At 44.6% G+C, this 25,518-nt stretch overlaps 1 long non-coding RNA gene and 1 pseudogene across 3 annotated transcripts in view; one reads left to right on the plus strand and one right to left on the minus strand.

Annotated features, from left to right (window-relative positions):
- The first annotated feature begins 3,328 nt into the window (after positions 1–3,328).
- LOC130543915 (rho GTPase-activating protein SYDE1-like) lies at positions 3,329–4,326 on the plus strand (annotated as a pseudogene).
- Positions 4,327–10,625: 6,299 nt separating this feature from the next.
- Positions 10,626–25,518, minus strand: part of LOC123000543 (uncharacterized) — a 29,434-nt gene continuing 14,541 nt past the window's right edge. For all 3 annotated transcript variants that reach the window (XR_008959483.1, XR_008959482.1, XR_007188566.2), the window contains 2 exons: positions 12,159–12,267; positions 10,626–11,500 (listed from right to left, as the gene is read on the minus strand). This is a non-coding gene — a long non-coding RNA (uncharacterized LOC123000543). The remainder of the gene's footprint in view (positions 11,501–12,158; positions 12,268–25,518) is intronic.

Here is a 25,518-nt window from a genome sequence, read left to right on the forward strand (position 1 = left end):
AATGCGGGCTAAGGGAAAGGACATAATGTGTGACTCAGCAGTTTGTTTCGGGGCATATTTTACTTCCTCTGATTCCTGTAAGACCAAAGCCATGAATACTTTATGGGTCTTCTCAAAAGTTATAGTCATAATTCAGATGATTATAAATCAGATTATAATAAATCAAATTAATAATTTCGCTATAACAGTCACAAAACAACAAAGTAACGCCCTGCAGTGTGAAAGGTTTGGTTTAAATAATCTATCCAAAAGATGCGAATTGACATTTTTCTCCGTCACTTAAATATTCATTTTAACAATCAAAATAATAAGCCCCCTTTTTTTTTGAGCCTTTTCACAATCTGAGGCTTTTCTCATTCATTCATTTATTTACAAAGCATTTGCTGAGTTTCTTTCTGATGGGCATTTATTCACTGAATAGAGATTAAAAAAAAAAAAAAAGGACAAGATCCCTGTTCCTGAGGTGCTCACTATCTGGTTGGGTAAACTCTCCAAAGATGACAGCTTACAAAATAAATATGAAGCTGTTTTTATTTTTAACTTCCAGAAAGTATTAAGAGAAGCCCCTCATTTACTTTACCTTTGTATAATTCTGCCCTGCTCCACCTCAGCCCTGGGTGGGATATTGCCTACTATAGCTGTAGGCGAAATAATTTCACCTAATTGTCGAGTGTCATCAGCAAGGAAATCCTGGAGTCATAGAACGTGTTGAGAGTAAAATGTGACTGACAGGTGTATTCCCTCATTATAAAAAGGAAAAATAAGAACCAAAGTTGGTTAGTGGTTGGTTGTCCCCAGACCTGGGGATGGAAACATTTACCTGAATCCAACATGTGCTGGTGGCATTAGGGGGGCTGGACAATGCCATCTCCTCCCAGTACCATATTGCAAAGCAATTTTGTGCACCTTCTCCCATTCAATCCTCAGCACAGCCCGTGAAGCTGGGGTTCTCATCCCCATTTCATCTAGACTAAGAGAAGTTGTGTGGCTGGCCCAAGGTCATCCAGCTCACAAGAAGCAGGTCAAAAGGACGAATCAGAAGGACTTAGATCAGCAGAGCATAAGAAGTAAATAAATGACCTGGTTGGTCTCCTGGCAGCTGGAGATCAAGATAGACCAGTTCAAAAAGAGTGGGAAAGACTCATGAAGGAGAATGCAAAGGCTTGCCCGGGAACTAAAACTTACCAAGACTTTACTGCCTTTAGAACCAGAGGCTAATTTAGAGTTTATCCAGGCAAACTTCAGAGTCAGGTCACTTTTCCAAATCTCTAAAGTTAATTAATAGTCAAGCTAGGTAAGAAGTTCAGGTGTCTTGATTCCTGGGCCAATGTTCACCTTAACCACATTATTTGCTGGCTAGAAAGGTCAGTGGAAGCTCAATTTTTAGTAAAAGCTGGAAGGAGAGTGGGCTAATCTTTCACAATGGTCGTTCTCAACGAACCACAATCCCAGTGTTTATACCCCTGTATTTTTCGTTTCCCCTTGAATCTGAGCTGATTCTGGAATCTTCTTTAACCAATCGAACATAGAGGAAGTGACAGGGTCCCAGTTTCCATTCTAAGCCTTAAAAACGCCTGCTGGCTTTCATTTTTGCACACTGGAAGAAGCCAGTCACCATGTAAGAAGTTTGACTATTTGGAGATTGCCACCCTGTGAGATGTCTAATCTAGCCACGTGGAGCAACCACCTAGAAAGGAACTGAAGCTCCTGGCTAACAGCCTCAGCTGAGCTTCAAGCCAATAGTTAACACCAACTTCCCAGCCCTGAGAGCGGGGCCATCTTGCAAGGACACCCTTGAGCCCTAGTCAAACCTATCAGCCATGTAGAGCAGAGAGGAACTGTCTTAGCCAAGCCTTACCCAAATTACAGGATTGTGAACGGTTAAACGGAAAGGTGTTGGAGTGTACCACTAAGTTTGGAGATGATTTGTCACATACCAATAAGTAGCTGAAACAGAGAAGGTGTGTGCTGATGGCCCCAAGGATCTGGAACTAACAAATCCTGAAGACTTATCTCCTCAGCTGGACAAAGCCACACACTGCATCCACTGGCTTATCTCTAACATCCTTCGGTTCTAAAATTCTTTGAGCTTGTGACTCTCTGTGGCTCATCCCTGTGACTCTAAACAAGCCTTGTGTCTACATGATAAAGAGATTTTTGCCCCCCACCCCGAAGATGACTGGCCTGACAGGGATTGTTTTTCTCACCAAGGATTAGAAATGTAGGTGACAAGAAGGGGGGGAGAATGGTCTTCCAGAGGTCGAGGCAGACAGAAGAAGAAGCTCCAAGGGTTTGGGTGCTGGCAACAAGGAAAGAAAATTCCGAGTTTGTCTCCACAAAGGACATCGGGAGGTATTTACAGATTAATTAAGCGAATATCCATAGGAAAAGCACCAAGGAGCCTGAGATACGCAAGTCAACAGAAATTGACTCGAGACATTAACTTTTGATTCATTCCATATTACAGGAAGCACTGTAAAATGTACTGGACTTGTAACTAGTTCCTTGCAGCTGGTGAGCAGGCAGGAGCATAGATGGAGCTCCAGAAGAGTCAGGAAGAGGGCATATCATTTATCTATATCACCACAGTGTTGCGTGGCAACCTACCACAGAACTTCAGTGGCCTACGACAATAAACATTTATTCAGCTCACAGGCCTGTGGGGTTCATCCAATCTGGGTCAGGCTTAGCTGCTCTTGGCTGAGATCCCTTATCTTGGCTGATCTGGTGTCGCTGATCTAGGGTGGCCTTTCCTGGGACAACTGAGGTAACTCTGCTCTGGTCCATATTTTCCTCATCCTTTTCCTGGGACCAGGGACTAGCCTGGACATGTCCTTCTACTGGTGATGACACAGGGCAGAAGTGAGCAAAATCAATCGCACAAGCCGTTTTAAGCACTTTTAAGCCTGCCTGTCATGTTTGCCATTATCCTATTGGCCAAAGCAACTCACAAGGCTAAGCCAAGAGTGAGAGGAGGAGGGCAAAAGGAATAGATACAGAGAAGGGTTAAGAATTATGACCATTAATCAATCTACCATGGAAGTTATTTTGTAAATATCAACCTTCACAATGGAAAAGGGAGCCTTTTGAAGGAGCTCTCAGGTCTGAGGCGGCAGCATTATTAACCCCTGGGTCACTGAAGCAGAGGAAGCCTGCCTCTTCAACAAGGAGTGACTGCTGCTAGGCATGATCCTCAGTCCTTTTGCAACGTGGTTGTGAGCACGCTATGACGGCGCACACGCAAGTTCTGTCTCTCCCCAACGCCCGCTTTATTCAGTCATAAAGCAAGGTGAATATAATGATAAAGTGGGCTCAAGATTCCAAACTAATGACATTTCATGATGTGGAGAGGGCCACGCTGACACTTCTACTGGACCACCTGCGCCTCGTCTCCTCCTTCCACGCCCACAACCGCACGACCCCGCAGAATCTGGCCATGTGGTTCGGTCCTGTGCTGCTGCCTGCGCGCCAGGCGCCCGCCAGGCCCCGAGCCCGGGCCTCACCAACGCAGTGGACTTCAAGCGCCACATCCAGGTCCTGCACTACCTGCCGCAGGCCTGGCCAGATCCCCGCAGGCCCCCGGAGCCTCCGGACCTCGCCCCATGCCTGCGGCCCAAAGGGCAGGCGCCGCTGCACTTGCCGTTCGCTGCCCCGAAGTGGTGGGTCGGCCCCGCGGCCGGGGCGGCCCCGAGAGCCCCCGAACAACCGCTAAGTGGGTGACTAGAGCGTCTGGGGACTGGACATCCTGCCGCGCAGGCAGGACTTTCTGTCCAGGCCGGACTACGACCACGTGACGGGCAGCTACAGCGAGGGTGAGGACGAGGAGGTGGGCGAGCCAGCGGGCGCCGTGGACTTCGACGACGACTTCGAGGTGCCCTTCAACCCGCACCTGAACCTCAAAGACTTCGACACCCTCATCCTGGACCTGGAGCGAGAGCTCTCCAAGCAGATCAATGTGCCTCTGAGCCGGGTGGGGCGAGACCGCGGTCATGAAGGGCTGGGCTCCAGGATGCTGAGGCCGAGCCCCGGCGACGGAGGGGACCAGAGTGGACCAGAGCGGTCGCCAAGGCCACCGTCCCGGTTGCTGGAGAGTTGCCTAGTGACCAGGCAGCCCATTGCTGAGAATCATTCCTCCTTTCCAGTGCTCAGTGGTGGGGCACTGGCTGCAAAGGCTAGGGACTGGGGACTTTGGGGACCAGCTGTTGGGGCCATCTTTTCTGAGTACCAAGGGCTTCTCCCCATGCAGCTAAAAGGCACTTCTCCCGCTTGCTGGGCTGGCCTCTCTTGCCCCCTCCTTCTTGGCCAGGGAAAAACCAGTTACTGTGAGCATCACCCCGGGATGGTGAGACACCGCCCCCCTTCCTGCCCCCTCCCCTGCCCCAGGCAGTCCTCTTGCTGCTGCCAACCAAATCAGTATTAGCTTTAAGCACAGCACTCTGCTTCTCCCTCCCCTGGAGGGTCCAAGAATATTTGAGGCAGGGTGGGGGAAAGCCCCTATCCTGGGCTCTGGCTGGATAAGGGCAGCCCAGGGCCTTTAGAAAAATGGCTGGTTTCCCCACCCTCTCTTCCAGGGAAAACCCCAATTGCCTCAAACCAGGAAATGGAGATAGCAGAGTCTGGCCCTTCCCCTCCCCAGTTCTTCCTCCACATCCCTGAAGAAACTGAGCACTTACAAGACCTCCCTTTCGGGGCCCCACCTGAAATGTCAGGCTGGGAGCACTTTTGGTATGGAACATATTTATTGCCTCCGTGTGTGTGTGTCTGTGTGTGAGGACTAGTGTGCATGAACAGGTCTGGAGCAGGCGTACGGGGCTCTTTCAGGGACCTCTGATGGGGAAAGAATTTGCAATGGCTAGGCACCCTGAAATCCCCAGTAATGGAGCCTCAGTGGGCCCCAGAGTTCCAGTGGGAGAGTAGGTCCCCTCCTGTCTCCCCCTTTTCCCTCACTTCCATCTTTGTGGACAATAAATCAGTACACACACACAAAAAGAATTATGACCATTAATCTACCATGGAAGTTATTTTGTAAATATCAACCTTGACAATGGAAAAGGGAGCCTTTTGAAGGAGCTCTCGGGTCTGATGAGGCAGCATTATTAACCCCTGGGTCACTGAAGCAGAGGAAGCCTGCCTCTTCAACAAGGAGTGACTGCTGCTAGGCATGATCCTCAGTCCTTTTGCAACGTGGTTGTGAGCACGCTATGACGGCGCACACGCAAGTTCTGTCTCTCCCCAATGCCCGCTTCATTCCGTCATAAAGCAAGGTGACAATAATGATAAAGCGGGCTCAAGATTCCAAACTAATGACATTTCATTACATGTTAACTTGGCGTCTTACACGTCACACAAAGCAAAGCATAAGACAAGTCGCACAACAAACAAGACAGAACAGGGGAATTGGAAGTTAACGAACCAAACACGAAGTCAGTTCTGTGAGATAAGGCCTCGGACTGGCGCGGGTCAGCTCTTGGCACGTGTTTATTATGTTCAGGTAGTGGAAGATCTGTGATGTTCGGAGATCCATCGGGCGGAGCATTTGGGTGCAGCTGCCTTTGTGATGTGGTCAGATATGAAAGGGTCAGCATCTAGATAGTTTGCTGCAAAAATCCTCCGTTTTTAGGATTTAATGAGTCTTGGGCCTTTGCAGATGTCCTCTGGTTCTGCTGGGTGTCAGTTCTAGCTGTTGCCAGTTTTGGCAATATCTTGACAATATCTGGTCTTAGCTGCAATGCCCTTGGTTGCTGGCATCACTGCCTGAAATAAGGTATTGCTCAACATGAGTGACTCCATCTTGCTCTCCACAAACTTTAAAGGAATTCGTATTTCCACCTGGTTATTCTCATGACTACCCTTTGGTGACCACCCTTCAATGTCCCCTGCCTTTTTGAAAACACATAGAGACCACTGGACTTTGGAGTCTGGGGAAGGAGGCTGTCCTGAGGGGTAGGGAATAAAAGTGCTGATGGTGGTACTAGTGGCTTTTCCAAGTCTCTGTTACAAGACCCAGGTGTATTTTTAGGAAGGAATTGCTGGGATGAGAACAGTAGAATAGACTTAGCTATAGTACACTTTCCCTACTACAAAGTAAGAGGGACTTGGATGATTGATTAAAAGGCAAGTAAGATAGTAGGATATGGCCAGTGTTTATCTAGGACTTCCAAGGTGGAGGTGGGGAGACAGTGCACCTGTCGTAAGTCTAATGGTGACCAAGGGGAAAACTGTTGGAAGGTACAGCATATCATTTAAGAACTACCAATTCCCAATGCTCTGACTGTGCCTGACTTTTTATAAAGTCTGTTATGAATTGGGTTGTTTGGTATGGGCTAGCTACTCAGAGCCTGAAAACCACAAGCAGACATGATAACACTGAGTTTCTGGACCTGAATAGCCAAACTCCAGAGACCAAACTCGTGGTGATCCCACTGATAAACTCAGATTTTAGCAGTCCTCCCCTGTGAACATTTCTTTAGCTATAAAAGCTACATTTGATGAGTTCCTGATGAGAGAGTCCCCACCTTCTAGAAACCTTGACCCCTGGAAATGTGTCCAATATCCCCATGCAAAGGAATTTTTCCAATAAAAGTGTGGCATTCAATGCAATATTTGTAGGGTGTGTATGATTCTTGCTTTGGAAAGTGAACGCTTAGGAAACAGTAGCTTGTATTTAACTGGCTCTGGGAGACGAGAGAAGTTGGAACTTGGTTGGAAAATACTGGCAAATATAAGACTTCCTCTGGTAATCTTCACTCAAGAGCGGAGCAGATGTTCTAGGTGCTCTACCCAACTGCCCCTGCACTTACCTCTACACCCGAAGGCCACTTCCTGTGAAACACTGTGACTCTCTGCCTGAAAGCCTTTTTTTCATCATGGGAGCATATTTCATCCATGCCATGGACATGCCAGAGAGCTGTTGCTTTCAGAAGCACCCGTGACAGACCAACAGTTGATGGATAAAGATCCCAGTTCCCTCACCTTTGGAGTAGAATAACTCTGAAGACTGTACTGGTTCCCTGCTTGATAATGCACCCTATTGGGTTACCTAACCCGCCCTGTCTCACTTCCCCACTCCCCTGCCTATGTTTCCTGGGATACTCCCCCCACCCCGCCACCAAATCAACTACTTGCTCTCAGATCTCTGTTTCATCCCAAGCTAGCACACAGCCTCATAAGAGAACACAGTCAAAATAATGAGCTAAGGTTTTAGCAGAATAATACCTAGGGTTTGCACAGTTGATCTTTGCCAATGTTGAATTCAGCAAACTAGGAACTGTTATGAAAAGCTAAATGGAAGTGAATTAAGTTCATGAGATTCAAGCAAGACAAACCCTCGGGCTCCTAAGTAGGCGACAGGTAGACAGACAGGCAGTTGGAGGGAAGGATGGCTCCAGCCATCTATGGGACCTGTAAGTTGAGACCTTAGCCTGGGGGCCAGAGGCAGGCAAATTGCAAAGCTGAGGAAAGACAGTCCCTACTCTTTACCATGTAACGTGCCTGTCTGTGCCTCACCCCAACGTATGTGTGTGTATATGTGTGCACACAGAGGATCTCTACGACATGTATATGTGAGTGGGCTTGTTGGGTGGAAGACACCAAATCCACAATGGTGGTCCCCTCTGGTGGTGGGCATAGTGACAGCAAGTTCCTTGGAAGGAACGCAATTGTTCAATGGGCATTTGTCTCATCATTGCTATGTCTTTGTGCGCCCAAAATACATTGTTCATATTTTAAAATATATGAATCTACTCTGGCTTTGAATCAGCCAAGAAACACCATTTTCTGTCTTCACTTTGTTGTCATGATGTGTTAAAATTTTCTCTCAAACACACTATCATTACTCTTGGATCCAAGAAACATGCACTAAAGAATCAGTCCTGTGCAAAGTCTGCAAAACAAAATTATTTAATCTGTGGCTGACAAAAGTTTTCTCTAGGTTTTTTCTTTGTCTCCCAACTTCTTAAAAGGTCCATTTCCAGAATATCAACTTAAGTAAACAGTCCTCACTTGTCGGGGAATTCCAGGATATGCTTCATGCACTGGGCACTGAAACCAAGCAGCTTTGTGAGAAAAGTGATCTAGGTCATTTCAGGCTTTCATCCTTTGTGATTTCAAGTCAATAAAAACAGTTGGCCAGGACGGTGACTCAGGATTTGGCTTGCTCTGTCTTACTTGATTAGAATAATAGCAGGTTGATTTGGCTTATTTCATTCCTTTTCACTTCTTTATTCTTGCTCAGAATTAGATAAAGTGGCTATTATTCCTCTCCCACCTCTAATCAGTTAACTCTGAGCAAAAAATTTATTTTTGCCAAATTGATGTGATCGCACACAAGGTTTCCAAATTAAATAACCCTGGCTTTTCCTCACTTCCTCACCAAAAATTCCATCCATGAAGGTATATTTCAAAAATAGAAAGTGAGCACAATGACCATGTGAGTTTCCGTTAGGAGGAATCGGGGCTATGATTCAGCTGTTTGGCGGACACTGATTACCTAATCAAGGCAACGCCTGCTGCTGTTTAGAGGTGATACCCTGAAGAATGAAATCTTCCCCTTTCTGAGTGTCCCCTCAGTTCAGAGATTTCAAAGTATTTTTAAAATATTAATGAGATCTGAAGGCATGTCTATACTAGCAGATATCAGGCCGTCAATAGTTTATCTTACTCACCCAAAAGAAATAATACTTTAAAAATACAAATAGCTCAGATTCATTAAGCACATAATATGTATGAAGCACTAAGTGTGTGTGTGTATGTGTGTGTATGTGTGTGTGCTTTCATTATCTCGTTTAATCCACACAGTATTGTTAGGAGGTAGAGATTACTAGTATCCCTATTGTACAGATGAGGGGGCTGAGGTAAGTAACTTGCCTAAAGTTGCACAGCTACTAAGTATTAGACTGGTTTTTGACCCCAACCGGTCTGGTTCTTCACTTTACCTTTTTGATTCCTTTGCCATTCTGAGGCTCAGAGTGGGCAGGTAACTTGCAAATGGTCACACAGCTATGGAATGGTAGAGCCAAGGTTTTTAACTCAGATCATTTTGTGAAGCCAGAGACGTTAATGATTGCTTTTCTCGGGGGAAATAGAAGTCCTTAATCAAGGTCCTTCTGTAGATTATGGGCAGTGCATGCAAGAATCCCATTTCTCCTAGTTACCAAGCTTCTTCTGAAGTGTTAGCTAACAGTTGCAAATGACTTATGGGGCAAGGATTTTATATATTTAAAGGCTCTGCCTCTGACGCAGACGCAGGGACCATCTGAAGATCAAGTAAGTTAGAAAAAGGAGGTAAGATATGTCCTTTTGCGCCCAAAGAAAAAGACAAAATTATCAGTTGTCCTTGTGTGGCTTGGAATTAGAAATGATACAGACTTTTTTCTTTTTTTTTTTAAAGATTTATTTATTTATTTATTAGACAGAGAGACAGCCAGCGAGAGAGGGAACACAAGCAGGGGAGTGGGAGAGGAAGAAGCAGGCTCCTAGTGGAGGAGCCTGATGTGGGGCTCGATCTTGAAACGACAGGATCACGCCCTGAGCTGAAGGCAAACGCTTAACAACTGCGCCACCCAGGCACCCCTGATCCAGACTTTTCTACTTTAGAGCAAAGAGACAAGAAAAGCTAAGTGAGAAGCCACTGGAACAGACGCTGTAAATAAAATGCTTTAAGAACCTAGGTTCCAATGGTACTTTTTCTCTAGCAAAATCACCAGTCTCTTAACATGACCAAGTGTGATTCATAGCAGTGAAGGCATCCTGGGTGAAATCCCAGCATGGGGCAACAGATAGGAGATGGGCCAGTGGGGAGGTGTCAAGGTAACACGGTTTAGGGTGGACTTACCCTCTTTTGGGGCCTTGCAAGCGCCAACCTGCACAGGACCGAAATTGCATCATTTTTCCAAGTCAGACTCTTGAGTGCAGGTAAAGGGCAGTTTCCCTGAAGCACTCAGCCTGAGGTCACCGGGAGTAGACAGAGCAGAGGTGGAGAGAGAGCCGAGCCAGGTCTGGAGAGTGCTCTGTGGGGGTGTTAACACAAAGGCACTGCCAGCATCTTGGGTTCATCCCAAATGGGCCTGTGAAGAAGAGGCCAGGGGAGCGGGGGAGAGAGGGCGCTGGAGACAAGAAAGGGTCCACGGCCCACCAGGTAGGCTGCATCTCCGGGGATGCTTCCTTCTGCTCATGAGGAGCTTCTGGGCAGTAAAGCCATAGATGCCTGTAGAGTCCTGCATGTTTGTCATACCCTAACCCCTCAGAGGCTTTTCGCTGCACTCTCTCCCTCATCTGCCCCACTTAGTCCATACTGGTTTTCTTTCCCTAGAATGTTCCCACCTCATGGTTTTACCCTTGCTGTCATCTTGGGAGAAAGGCAGTCCTTGCTCTGCACACAGCTGCCTTCTGCTGTCCCACCTCCTCTTTAGCATCACCACCTTGGGGGGCCTTCCCAGGTCCCCCAAACTAAAGGAGTGCCTGGCCCTCCTGCACACCAGAATGATCTTGTTCAAGTGCAAGTATGTGCAGACAGCTCTCCATAACAAAAGCACCTCTGGTAGCGTGAGTTCCGCGGTGGCCAGGGTGTCGTTTTATTTACTGCTGTCAAGAGTGGCTGGAGTATAACGGACACTAGCAGATGTGTGTTGGACGAACTCCATCTGCCTGTTTCAGGCAGACAAGACTGTCCTCTTTATGGTTTGTCGTGCTCTTCTGTGGTATATTTATCGTGTCCACGCTCTCTGATGAGCATCTATTTGAGAAACCAGATCTTGACATGTGGGTCTTCCTGTCTGTGATATTATGGGAGTCACGCTGGGCCCCTGAGTTTTGTGTGCCGTGAATATGAAAAAAACATCTGATCTCTGAAAGAACGCAGATTGCAACAGTAAAAAGGATGGATAAATTGCCCATTGATACCACGGAGCACTACTCAGCAATAAAGAGGAAAGAACTTCTGGTTCATGCAAGGACATGGGTGAACCTCAGAAACCTTCTGTTGAGTGAAAGCAGCCAGACACAAAAGAATACATATTCTACGATTCCATTTATACAAAGTTCTAGAACAGGGAAAACCGATTTCTAGTTACAGAAATCACAGCTTGGTTCTGCATGCAGGGCGTGAAGACTGTCTCGAAAAGTGTGAGACCTCTCCCAGGTGAAACGGAAAGATTCTGCATTGTTCTGAGCAGTTGTTACACAGGTGCACACATGTGTCACAGATCCTTGACCTGGATATAAGAATTGTGCATTTTGTTGTATGGAAAACAAAAAGTTATTTTATCTTATTTTTTTTAAAACAATTAACCAACTTAGAGTCCATCATTAGTTTCAGATGTATTGTTCAATATGTTATTTTTAAAAATCCCACTTTCAACAACCCCAAGGTAAAACAATGAGATAAAACTGGTATTGAATTGTAAGGAAGATTGAAACTCGCCAGAAGTATATTTGGAGTACAACAGCAGAACAGCATCAGAGAAGACTTTTTCCAATGTAACTCTGAAGAAGCCAAATCAAGCTAGTGGAAGAAAGAAAAGGGAATTTTTTATGTCATGCAACCAGGACGTCCAGCTGTGGAGTTGGCTTCAGGGATCAAGGCTGACATGCATCCAGGTCTCCCTGGCACTCAGTTGCATTCTGCTTTCTCTCTCTGTTTTTGTTTTGTGTTTTGTGTTTTTTGCTTTGTTTTGCAGGCTGAGCCATCATGACAACTACAGGGAATGTCCACAGAGGAAACAAAAACATCCCACAAAAGCCACTACAGTATTAGAACAAAATGATGGAGGAAGGCCAGCTCCTCATGAACTACTTAAATGTCACCATTAATTTACTGATATCAATGAACTACTTTCAATTTGGTGAGCTGGGGAATCTTTTTGTGTGAGGAACATTTTAAATTTTACGTTCATGCTGAACACCTAAAACCCACCACAGCTGAGTAGCAACCATGAGACCACCGTGCCTGATGCTTCCTCTTCTGCACAAATAGATCATCGCTTCATTCAAGAGGGCAAACATTCCTGTATTAGACTATCGCCTGATAAAAAGGGGCTTCCTCTAGTCCCCAACCTTCCAGAATTTTCACTAAGCCAGGACACGTGGAAAGCTTCCGTGCTTGAGTTTTCCCACACCCACAGAAAACTCCCAGACTAGAGCATTAGGTGGTCTCTACTTACCCCAAGGGACAAACAAGCCTTTCCACGATCCCACGATAGTTTTGAAGGAACACTTAAGCTTTCCGAAGGCTTTTTGGTCAGTCGTTTTCCAAAACATGAATCTACAGTTCTGAGGAAACAAAGAGCATGTGTGGGCCCTTCTGTTTCCAGTTTTGGACAAAGTACAACATTAGTTATCAGTTTAAAAAAGAAAAATTCTAGTGTTCTTTACCTAACGTACTTAGTGAAATAGTTGTTAATGTAATTTCCTTGTAAAAGTAGGCCATTTCTATCAGAATAAGTTCTGGAGCTGGTAAGGAATCAAATGCAAACATTGGAGTCATTTTTACAAACCAGAAATACACGTGGGCAAGTTTCATAAAAGCCCAGGAAATAAGTTTAAAGTCTAATGATAGGAAAGAGAAATACCTGCAATTAATCCAATAGACCAAATGTTTCTATTTCTAGTGTCTATGGATCTCATACTATTGATTAGAAAATCACACAAATTCCAATATAAAAGTGAACTAAAGGTATAAATAAAATAATTCACAGAAGAAATACAAAAAAAACTATCAATCTCACTACCAAGCAAAGAACTACAAATTGAACAAAATTGGGATGCCGTTTTTCTCCTAAGTCAGCAAAGTGGTTTTTAAATGAACAGTGTAATGAGCACATTGAAACATCACTGGTCAGAGCATAAATTCAGACAGTTCAATAAGCAACTTGGACTTAAATAAGTCTATATTCTTTAGCCTTATAATTTCCCATATAGGAACCAACCTAGAGAAATAGGAGGAAAATTTAAATATGCACATAGGTACCCATCACAGCACCTTCTATGTACAGATATCACAGCACTGTTCAATAATATTAAAAACTATAATTAGAGGAGGAATTAAGATGGCGGAGGAGTAGGGAACCCATTTTTCAGCCGGTCCCCTGAGTCGAGTTGGATAGGTACCAGACCAGCCTGAACATCCACGGAATCAGCCTGAGACCCAGGAAGATACATCTGGATCTCTACAAATGAACATCTCCAGGGCTGAGTATTGAGGTACGAAGTGGGGAGCCGTGAAACCATGCACAGATAAACGCAAGGGGGAGGGAGCTGCCGCGTTTGGGCGCCAGGAAGCGGTAGCCACCTGCACAGGGGAGCGGGCGGACTCGCGGACCAGCACCCGCGAGAGAGCAGACTGAGACCCTGAGCCGGGAACGCGCGCCACCAGACTGAAACTGAACTCTGGTGTGCTCACTGGAACCAGACTGAGACCGGGAGCTCCGGGAGCGCGGGGGGCGGGGGGGGGGGGGCACTGGTGGCTGGCGGTGTTAGAAACACAAAGGACAGAGATGCCCCGGCCCTGGAAGTGAGGGCTGGGACGCTGGGTGTGGGGCGCACATCCCTGGACGCTGTAGGGTTGAGCAGCACCAACAGAAACAGAGTTAAAGTGGCAAGAACATCAGTGAAGAACGGTCCACGATCCCTCTGTTCTGAGACAGAGGCTGAGATTCGGCCACTGCTGCTCTGACTCTCAGAAGAGGCACAGCAAACTGCCAGGGAAAGCCTCCAGAGAACAAAAGCCTGGAAATACCAGCTCACAGTGTGCCCATCCCCATCCCCCCTCACAGGGGACACGGAGACTCTACCCAAACAGGGTTGCCTGAGTATCAGCGCAGCTGGCCCCTCCCCCAGAAGGCAGGCTGAAAAATCAAGAAGCCCACGTCCCTAAGATCCCTATAAAACAAGGGCAAACGGCCTGGGTCCCGGTCAGTAATTTGGGGTCTGACCAACCCCGCAACCTCTCCTCATCAGAATGACGAGAAGGAGAAATCCCCCCCCACCAAAGAAAAGACAATGAGTCTGTGGCCTCTGCCACAGAACTAATGGATATGGATATAACCAAATTATCAGAACTGGAATTCAGAGGAACAATGGTCAAGATGATGTGTAGACTTGAAGAAAGTATTAACAAAAATGTTAATGAGAATATAGAATCTCTAAGGGTGGAAATGAGAGCGAATCTGACAGAAATTAAAACTTCTATGAGCTAAATGCAGTCAAAACTAGGGGCTCTGACGACCAGGGTGAATGAGGCAGAAGAACGTTATCAGCGAATTGGAGGATGGGTTAGTAGAAGAAAAAGTGAAAACAGAATCTGGACTCAAAAAAATCCACGCTCAGGAATGTAAGTTACGGGAGATTACTTACTCGAAACGTTCCAATGTCAGAATCATCGGCATCCCCGAGGGGGTGGAGAAAAGCAAAAATTGTAGCTGAAAACTTCCCTAATCTAGTAAGGAAAACAAACATTTGTGTCCAAGAGGCAGAGAGAACCCATCCCAAGCTCAACCATGACAAACCTAAACCACGTCACATCATAGTGCATTTCGCAAATATTAGATCCAAGGATACAGTATTCAAAGCGGCCAGGGCAAAGAAATTTCTCACATACCAAGGCAAAGGTATCAGAATTACGTCAGACCTGTCTACACAGACCTGGAATGAGAGAAAGGGTTGGGGGGGCATTTTTAAAGCTCTTTCAGAGAAAAACATGCAGCCAAGGATCCTTTATCCAGCAAGGCTGTCATTCAGAATTGATGGAGAAATAAAGACCTTCCAGAATCGCCAGTCATTGACCAATTTCGTAACCGTGAAACTAGCCCTACACGAGATCCTAAGGGGGGTTCTATAAAGGTAAAAAGGCCCCAAGAGTGATACAGAACAGAAAGTCACAACCGATAGAAACAAAGACTTTACTGGCAACATGGCATCACTAAAATCATATCTCTCAATAATCAGGCTCAATGTAAATGGCCTAAATGCTCCCATAAGACGCCACAGGGTTGCAGATTGGATAAAAAGACATGACCCATCCATTTGCTGTCTAAAAGAGACTCATTTTGAACCTAAAGATACATTCAGACTGAAAGTAAAGGGATGGAATACCATCTTTCATGCCAATGGACCTCAAAAGAAAGCTGGGGTAGCCAATTCTCATATCAGACAGATAGAATTTTAAACTAAAGACTATAGTTAGAGACACAGAAGGGCACTATATTATTCTTAAAGGATGTATGCAACAAGTGGATATGACAATTATAAATATATATGCCCCCAACAGGGGAGCAGCAAGATACACAAGCCAACTCTTAACCACAATAAAGAGACATATAGATAAAAATACACTAATAGTAGGAGACCTCAACACTCCACTATCAGCAATAGACAGATCACCTAAGCAAGAAATCAGGAAAGAAACAAGAGCTTTGAATGCCATACTCAACGATTTGGACATCATAGATATATATAGAACACTACACCCCAGAACCAAAGAATACTCATTCTATTCTAATGCCCATGGAACATTCTCAAGAACAGACCATGTTCTGGGACACAAAACAGGTCTCAACCGATACCAAAAGACTGAAATTATTCCCTGCATATTCTCAGACCACAACGTTTTGAAATTGGAACTCAACCGCAAAGAAAAATTTGGAAGAAACTCAAACACTTGGAGACTAAGAACCATCCTGCTCAAGAATGATTCGATAAACCAGGAAATCAAAAATCAATTTAAACAATTTATGGAGACCAACGAGAATGAAAACACAACGGTCCAAAACCTATGGGACACTGCAAAGGCAGTCCTAAGGGGGAAATACATAGCCATCCAAGCCTCACTCAGAAGAATAGAAAAATCTAAAATGCAGTTTTTATATTCTCACCTCAAGAAACTGGAACAGCAACAGAGGGACAGGCCTAATCCATGCACGAGGAAGCAGCTGACCAAGATTAGAGCAGAAATCAATGAATTAGAAACCAGGAGTACAGTAGAGCAGATCAACAGAACTAGAAGCTGGTTCTTTGAGAGAATCAATAAAATTGACAGACCACTGGCAAGACTTATCCAAAAGAATAGAGAAAGGACCCAAATGAATAAAATTATGAATGAAAAAGGAGAGGTCACAACCAACAACAATGAAATTGGAAGGATTATTAGAAACTTTTATCAACAGCTTTATGCCAATAAATTAAGCAATCTGGAAGAGATGGAGGCCTTCCTGGAAACCTATTAACTACCAAGATTGAAACAGGAAGAAATTGATTTTTTAAACAGGCCAATTAATTATGAAGAGATTGAGTCAGTGATAAACAACCTTCCAAATAACAAAACTCCAGGCCCGGACGGTTTTCCTGGGGAATTCTACCAAACATTCAAAGAAGAAAGAATACCTATTCTCCTAAAGCTATTTCAAAAAAATAGAAACAGAAGAAAAGCTACCAAACTCATTCTATGAGGCCAATATTACCTTGATCCCCAAACCAGGCAAAGACCCCCTCAAAACGGAGAATGACAGACCGATTTCCCTAATGAATATGGACGCCAAAATCCTCAACAAGATCCTGGCTAATAGAATCCAACAGTACATTAAAAGGATTATCCATCATGACCAAGTGGGATTCATACCTGGGGTGCAAGCGTGGTTCAACATTCGCAAATCAATCAACATGATACATCAAATCAACAAGAAAAGACTCAGGAAGCATATGATCCTTTCAATTGATGCAGAAAAAGCATTTGACAAAATACAGCATCCTTTCCTGATTAAAACCCTTCAGAGTGTAGGGATAGAGGGTACATTCCTCAATCTCATAAAACCATCTATGAAAAGCCTACAGCAAATATCATTCTCAATGGGGAAAAGCTGGAAGCCTTTCCCATAAGATCAGGAACACGACAAGGATGCCCACTCTCGCCACTATTATTCAACATAGTACTAGAAGTCCTTGCAACAGCAATCAGACAACAAAAAGGGATGAAAGGTATCCAAATTGGCAAAGAAGAAGTCAAACTGTCTCTCTTCGCAGATGACATGATACTCTATATGGAAAACCCAAAAGAATCCACCCCCAAACTTCTAGAAGTTATAGAGCAATTCAGTAATGTGGTGGGATACAAAATCAATGCTCAGAAATCAGTTGCATTTCTATACATGAACAATGAGACTGAAGAAAGTGAAATGAGGGAATCCATCCCATTTACAATAGCACCAAAAACCATACGTTACCTTGGAATTAACTTAACCAGAGACATAAAGGATCTATATTCTAGAAACTATAAATCACTCTTGAAAGACATTGAAGAAGACATAAAAAGATGGAAAAATATTCCATGCTCATGGATCGGAAGAATTAACATAGTTAAAATGTCCATGCTACCCAGAGCAATCTACACTTTCAATGCTATCCCGATCAAAATACCGAGGACATTTTTCAAAGAACTGAAACAAATAGTCCTTAAATTTGTATCAAGCAGAAAAGGCCTCGAATCACCAAGGAACCGTTGAAAAGGAAAAACAAAGCTGGGGGCATCACAATGCTGGATTTCGAGCTGTACTACAAAGCTGTGATCACAAAGACAGCATGGTACCGTCACAAAAACAGACACATAGACCAATGGAACAGAATAGAGAACCCAGAAATGGACCCTTGGCTCTTTGGGCAACTAATCTTTGATAAAGCAGGAAAAAACATCCGGTGGGAAAAAGACAGTCTCTTCAATAAATGGTGCTGGGAAAATTGGACATCTACATGCAAAAGAATGAAACTTGATCACTCTCTCACACCACACACAAAAATAAACTCCAAATGGATGAAAGACCTTGATGTGAGACAGGAATCCACCAAAATCCTAGAGGAGAACATAGGCAGCAACCTCTAGGACATCGGCCAAAGCAATCTTTTTCATGACACATCTCCAAATGCAAGAGAAACAAAAGAAAAAATGAACTTGTGGGACTTTATCAAGATAAAAACTTCTGCACAGCCAAGGAAACAGTCAAAAAAACTAAGAGGCAGCCCACGGAACAGGACAATATATTTGCAAATGATGCTAGAGATCAAAGACTGGTATCCAATATCTACAAAAACTTCTCAAACTCAATATGCGAGAATCAAATAAACAAATCATAAAATAGGCAGAAGATATGAACAGACATTTTCCAATGAAGACATACAAATGGCTAACAGACACATAAAAAAATGTTCAAAATCATTAGCCATCAGGGAAATTCAAATCAAAACCACACTGAGATACCACCTTACACCAGTTAGAATGGCAAAAATTGACAAGGCAAGAAACAACAAGTGTTGGAGAGGATGTGGAGAAAGGGGATCCCTCCTACATTGTTGGTGGGAATGCAAGTGGGTATAGCCACTCTGGAAAACAGTGTGGAGGTCCCTTAAAAAGTTAAAAATTGAGCTACCCTATGACCCAGCCATTGCACTACTGGGTATTTACTCCAAAGATACAGACGTAGTGAAGAGAAGGGCCATATGCACCCCAATGTTCATAGCAGCATTGTCCACAATAGCTGAATCGTGGAAGGAGCCGAGATGCCCTTCAACAGTTGACTGGATTAAGAAGCTGTGGTCCATATATACAATGGAATATTACTCAGCTATCAGAAAGAACGAATTCTCAACATTTGCTGCAACATGGACGGCACTGGAGGAGATAATGCTAAGTGAAATAAGTCAAGCAGAAAAAGACAATTATCATATGATTTCTCTCATCTATGGAACATAAGAACTAGGAAGATCGGTAGGGGAAGAAAGGGATAAAGAAGGGGGGTAATCAGAAGGGGTAATGAAGCATGAGAGACTATGGACTCTGAGAAACAAACTGAGGGCCTCAGAGGGGAGGGGGTTGGGGGAATGGGATAGACCGGTGATGGGTAGTAAGGAGGGCACGTATTGCATGGTGCACTGGGTGTTATACGCAACTAGTGAATCACTGAACTTTACATCAGAAACCAGGGATGTACTGTATGGTGACTAACATAATAAAAAAAAAAAGAAAGAAAATTCTTTATTAAAATAAATAAATAAATAGATAGATAGATAAATAAATAAGTAAATGAAAGGGGGAGAAAGGAAAAAAACATAAGCACACAAAATCAGGGAACAGGACAGGGATAACAGCCCCAGATACAGAGGAAAAAGCTGGATGAAACAGATGATTTTCTATGAATGTATAAATCACCAAAACTAAACCAGAAAGAGATAGAAAATCTAAAAAAGCACCAAGCTTTTTTTTTTTTTTTAAGATTTTATTTATTAATTTGACATAGAGAGACAGCCAGTGAGAGAGGGAACACAAGCAGGGGGAGTAGGAGAGGAAGAAGCAGGCTCCTTGAAGAGGAGCCTGATGTGGGGCTTGAGCCCAGAACGCTGGGATCACGCCCTGAGCCGAAGGCAGAGGCTTAACTACTGAGCCACCCAGGCGCCCCAAAAGCACCAAGCTTAGGTAGTTTTACTGGGGAATTGCACCAAAGTTAAAGAAACAGATCATTTCAAGAGTATTTAAACTGGCTAAAGCAGAGAAAGCTTTTAATAAAGCTAAGGAAAGCACTAAAACAACTTGATAAAGATTACATTAAAAACAAAATTACAAACTGGTTTCACAAATCACAATGTAAAATGACTCAGTAAAATATTACTAGAATCTGGCTACACACTAACAGAGTTTTCACTGATGATTCAATAATAGGACGATGATTCAATAACATAAAATCTGTTACTATTATTCAAAAGAACAGGTCAAGGAAGAACATCTGTATAATTTCACAGATGCTAAAACAGTATTTAATAAAATCAACAACCATTTTTGATTAAAAAACAAATAGCAACAACACAGCCCTTAGTAAAATAACTAGTGTGGCAGAAACACTAAAAGCATTCTCAGTGAAGTAAGGAACAAGACAACGTACCCACTATCATTCTTACTTAGTATTTGATCTTGTCCTGGAAATACAAAGCAACCAAAAAAGAGAAACAAGAGACATAAAAAGTAAAAAACATGGAATGAAATTCTTATTATTTGTAACTGATATGATATTATACCTCAAAATCCAAGAGAACCAACTGCAAAAACTACTAAAAACAATATGATGACATAAGTTACTGCTTGAAAAATCAGTAAGTACAGGGGCACCTGGGTGGCTCAGTCGGCTAAGCATCTGCCTTGGGCTTACGTCATGATCCCAGGATCCTAGGATCAAGCCCCACATTGCATGGGGCTCCCTGCTCAGCAGGAAGCCTGCTTCTTCCTCCCCCTCTGCCTACCACTCCCCCTACTTGTCTCCTCTCTAATAAATAAATAAAATAAAATAAAAATTAGTAAAGTACAATAATAAAAATATGTAATATAAGAAAGGGTCCTATTTTCAACACCAAAAAAGATCAACTAGAAATAAATTTAAGAAATGTACAGGATTTTTACACAAACCTTTTAAAGACATTTCTGAGACAACTGGAGAAATGTGTATTTAGATTGGATATTAGATTAAATTAGTAATAGGCAATAAATTGTTAATTTTGATAAATATAAAAAAGTTTTGATAAATATAGCAGCGAGGTTATATATATTTCAAAAGTCTCGATTTGTTCCAGTTCCCAAGTTATACTCTGAAGTAGTTACGAATAAAATCATTTGTTTTAAAACATTCTAGTCCCCCACCCTACAAAGAAATGGAGGGAAGAGGGACAAATGATTCAAGATTGGCAACACATGGCAAACTGTTTAAAAAGACGTGATGGATACATCCAGGTTCATTATATTCTCTTCCCTACTTTTGTGTATTTGAAAATGTGCACAATAGGACCCAAACAAAGGCAGGTACTGAGAGACTCAAAGGTACACAACAGGCTTATAAAAACACACAAAAATTGCCACCTAACAATTAGAAATGCAAATTAAAGCTACAAATCAGATGTCATTTTCATCAATCAAATAGAAAAAAGATCCAAATATTTGGTGATATTCAGTATTGGGGGGAAAGGAAGTAACTGCTGACCTGCTGGGGAAAAGTATCCATCAGTACTTTGGAGGACTCCTTGGCCTCACCTTTCAAAATTATAAACACACACTCCGTGGCCCAGCAATTTCACTTCTTAGGAATTTATTCTAGAGATACTAATTCAATAAGTATTTTCCGCCACCTACTATGGCCATACACTAGAGACACAAAAGTGCAAGAAACAAGGCCCCTGCTCTCATGGGGTTCCATTATTGTAGGGGAGGAGAGAACCAATAAAGCCAATTAAGTACACGGACAATTGCAAGGTCAAGAGAGATACGTGTGATGAAAAAAGCAAACAGAATAAGGGTGTTGGGAGTGGCAAGAAGTCTATTTTGGATGGGCTGGTCTGGGAGGGCCTCTCTGAGGACTTGACAGTTGGGCAGAGACCTTGGTGAAGAAGAAAACAAAGGAGAAGAATGACCAGGACAACATTCCAAGAAATAGGGAAGGAAACCACAGAGTAACACATAAATTTGGCTTTCCTGCCGTCTGCTTCTCTTTTTATTTCCTAACAGCCTTTCGTTCCTCCAAAGGATATGAGCACCTCTTGAATGTCTTTCTTTGTCCTGATACAAAAATGAAAATAAGCGTATCTTTTAAATACAGTACATCTTTTGAGGAAGGTGCCAGACCAGCACTGTTTCTCCAAACACTATTGTGCGTAATAATTTCATTTCTTCAAAGGAAGACTTCCCAAACTTATCTAGGTGTAATGCCAAACCTGTTTACAAAAGTACATTCAAGCTAGAATTAGTTTCACAAAAGATATTGACCAGTTACTAGATAATTTTATAGAAAAAAAATACTGTCAGTCCCTGCCCTTCTGGCAAGAATGCGAACCACTGACTTAGAGAAAACTATAGTTTAATTTCATAACCTTTTAAGCAATGAGGTTGAAATGTTGAAGTGTCTATTTGGATAAATATTTCTATTTATTTGGATAAATATTTCTATTTATCCAAATATTCATTTTCAATTTCATGGTCTTTTAGACAATGATACTGATATTTTTAGAGACCATTTTAATAAATATTTGACACTGAAGTGGCCAGTGTCAATTAAGGGCATTCCAGTTGACCCCAAAAGAAACGACTCTGCAACAACACCTGAGAACATTACATACTAACCTGTTCAAAACCGTGAAACACCCAGACTTCAAACTTGCCATGAATGATACGTTCTGTGAACAGCCAGATTAATTACAAAGCTAGCATATGGAGAGATCTGTCCCTGTGAAATACACTATCTTAATTCTGAAATCAGCTTTACCTGGATGCATTCATCTCCTATTCAGAGAACGCAAAAAAACTAAGACTTACAGATTCTACAGAGATTCCTAAGGAGACAACTCAGTGTAATCCAATTTCAAGCACCATTAGCCATCTGCACAAGCAAGGACAGGTTTCCCTCCAACAGCTGACGATGCCGTGTACCCCTGGCCACATCACACCACTGAACATTCCCCCAAAGGTCCAGCAGAGAATGCCACTTCTGACAACTAGTTACCCGAGAAAAAATTACCAAAGTGAGAAACCGGGAAAAGGTAAGCTTCGGCACACGCCAGCCGAGCAAGAGGGGCGCTCAGTTTTGAGTTCTATGCAGATCGGAGGCCAAGAATCCGAACGCTCTCTGGCTCTGGAGCCTGCCTTTCCATGTCCCACCTCTTACGAGAGAGGCGTCCAGGAGCCTCACAAGGGACGCCCCCCACGCCCTCCTCTACTCTCCAACGTGGGTTCGTGATTGCCCCCTGCTCCCAGCCCCTGGGAAAGACGCTGGTCCAGCCGGTCGAGGACGGGGTACCACTGGCTCACCTGGGAAGGGTAAGGGCACGGGGCTGGGCGCCGCGGAGGGCCAGAAAAGGACACCAGGGGAGGAAAGGGGACAGTCGGGGGCCCTCCCGCAGGCAGCTATCTGGGGAAAGGATGCCCACGGGCGGCACCAGCGGGCCAGGCGAGGAAAAAGGATGGAGGAGAACTGGAAGAGGGCACTAGAGAATGCAGGGTAGACGTGGGGCGCTCCTGCAGGCAAGAAACTTACGGAGGAGCGGGCGGGGGGCTTAAGGGCTGCCTCCGGGCCAGGTAGGGGGCCCCGCCCCTGCGCCCTGCCTCCCCTGCCCAGCGCCCGCTTCATGCCCGCGTCCGCGGCGCAGTGCGGCTCTGCCGGCCCCTTGCCCGCCACCGCAGGTTCTTCTTCAGGCGGCAGTCGGCGTCCAGCGCCGCGGCGGCTGAGCCGGAGGAGGACGAGCCCGAGGCCGCGCAGCGCTCATGCTCCAAGGCGACGGGCTCCCTCCGCTTCCTCATCCCGCGGCCGACAGGGCCAGCCGCCGACGGCGTCCGCGGACCTCGCCCGCCCGCCCGCGCTGCAGTTGCCGCGACTCGCAGGAGCAGCTGCTGCCGGGAGCCCGCAGCCCCTCACATCCCAGCCCCAGGCCTCGGCGCCCGACTCTACGGACCCGCGCCTGGGATCAGGTCGGCCGCGCCTGTCAATCAGCGCCGGGCTCCCACCGGCCCCGCCCCCTCCATGCTTCCGCCGGGAGCGCGCCCAGCGTCCCCGGCGCCGACCTGCCCCCATTTTGGAGAAGGGCGGGCGAAGTCTCATACACCATGTACACAGTATGATTCTGTGGACAGGAAACCCCTGGGCAGGCAGAACTGAACTGAGGGGGCGAACGCAGCAGTTGTCAGGGGTCAGGGTGAGAATGGCAGCAGGGGCTGCAGCAGGGACTGTGAATACTAAGGACATGAAGGAACCTTTGGGGGAAATGATAATGGTCTATGTCTCAATAAGTGTTTGGGTTGCAAAGGTGGATGCATTTGCCACAGTTCAGTGAATGTATACTTGAGTTATGTGCAGCTGGTATAGAAATTTTACACTGAAGGAAAAATACGCTAAACAAACAATGAACTCTATCTAGTAAACAATACGCACGCTGAAACACATAGGGTGAGGTATACTGATATCTGCACTTTGAAATACAGCCTAAAAAATAAAATGGATTACTATATGGAGAAATGGATAATTGGTTATTTACGTGAGAAAGCAAGAATAATAACACATGATAGGTAAAATCCAGGGGGTGGAGGAGTCTATGGATGTTAACCATAAATTTTTACAACTTTGCCATTTGTTTGAAAATTACCATAATGAAACGTTGGGTACAAAAATAAAGATGAAGCTAGATTTCAGAAGAAAAGAATAATAAGACAAAAGGGAGAGTGAGCCTTCCGAAATGGTTACATGAAGACAATGGAGCAATTTCTTCCATAGATCATTATAAAAATCAGACAAAATCACTAAAACCAACCATCTGAAGGAACTGGAAAATGACCAAAGGCAGGCAAGCACTTGAGAAGTTACTGTCAGAACTGTCCCTGCATCTGGTACAAACCAGGGAGTGTTTGTCACTTTCCTGCCTGGCAATACTGTGAGACCCAACTCTGGGAGGGCAGGACTGCAGCCCTACCGTACCACCTTAATGCGCAGCACACTGGCTATAAATTTAAGCGGGAAATTTTGGAAACAAGAGGGCTGCAAAATGCTGAGCTCCAAGGCTGAATATAAATACACTGCCCAAATCCCTGGCAGACAGTGAAATGCGCATAGGCAGGACAACCCAGGAAGCCCAGAGGCACACACCAGAGGTGAAGGCTATCCCCTGAACAATGGAGTTACCCCAGGACATCTGCCAGTTTGCTGCTCCTCTGACTAAACGTGCTTCCCAACCCAGGGCGAGCTCTAGTGGCAGAAAGCAAAAGTCTTACTGGCATGAGGTCTCAGAAGAAAGAAATGGGGGCTGGAGGACCAACTGATATGTAAAGGAGGTATGCTGGAAGCAGGGGAACCCCAAGATAAACCCCCAAATCTGAGAATACATTCTACTCCAACCTTTGAATAACCACCGAAGTAGAAAGGTGCATGTGAGACTGCGAAAGAAAGAGAAGAGAAGGGAAGAAAAATGCATCAACTGGAAGCCAATGAAACTGATCGGAGACTGGTCGGCTCCTACGAACACAACAAGATGTTTGCATCTGGAGCAGAGCTGCACAAGCACGTGCACACACACAGGAAGCCCTGGGAAGCAGTAATACCTGGCAGCAAAGGAGCACACCTCCCACTCAGATCCCGGCCTCTAAATTCCATCTCCCACCAAAAGGAACCAGGGAATCTTGGAGAAATAGCTGATTGCACCACAGGGGCAGAGAAACTACAGGAAATGCTGAGAGTATCTTACTGTGCCAAAAGGGAAGGTCGTGCTCAGAAAAGAATGGGGACGTGTCAAAACAACACAGGAGATGATTTGGAAAACCAAATCAGGGGGCATTCCAGCATCAAAATGAATGAGAGTTAAGGACTATAAGCCCCTGAATCAAACAAGAATCCGTGAAGTACTACTGGGTGAACAACTGAGTGAGTCAACAAAGGAGGGGAAACTCTCCTTAAGGGAGAATGCCAGCTGACAGGTGAGAAGAACAGCGTCCCCACTGCACGACTACCTAGCAATAACTAGTTCAAG

This window comes from Ursus arctos, unplaced genomic scaffold, assembly GCF_023065955.2.
Source record: "Ursus arctos isolate Adak ecotype North America unplaced genomic scaffold, UrsArc2.0 scaffold_16, whole genome shotgun sequence".
Classification (NCBI taxonomy): Eukaryota; Metazoa; Chordata; class Mammalia; order Carnivora; family Ursidae; genus Ursus; species Ursus arctos.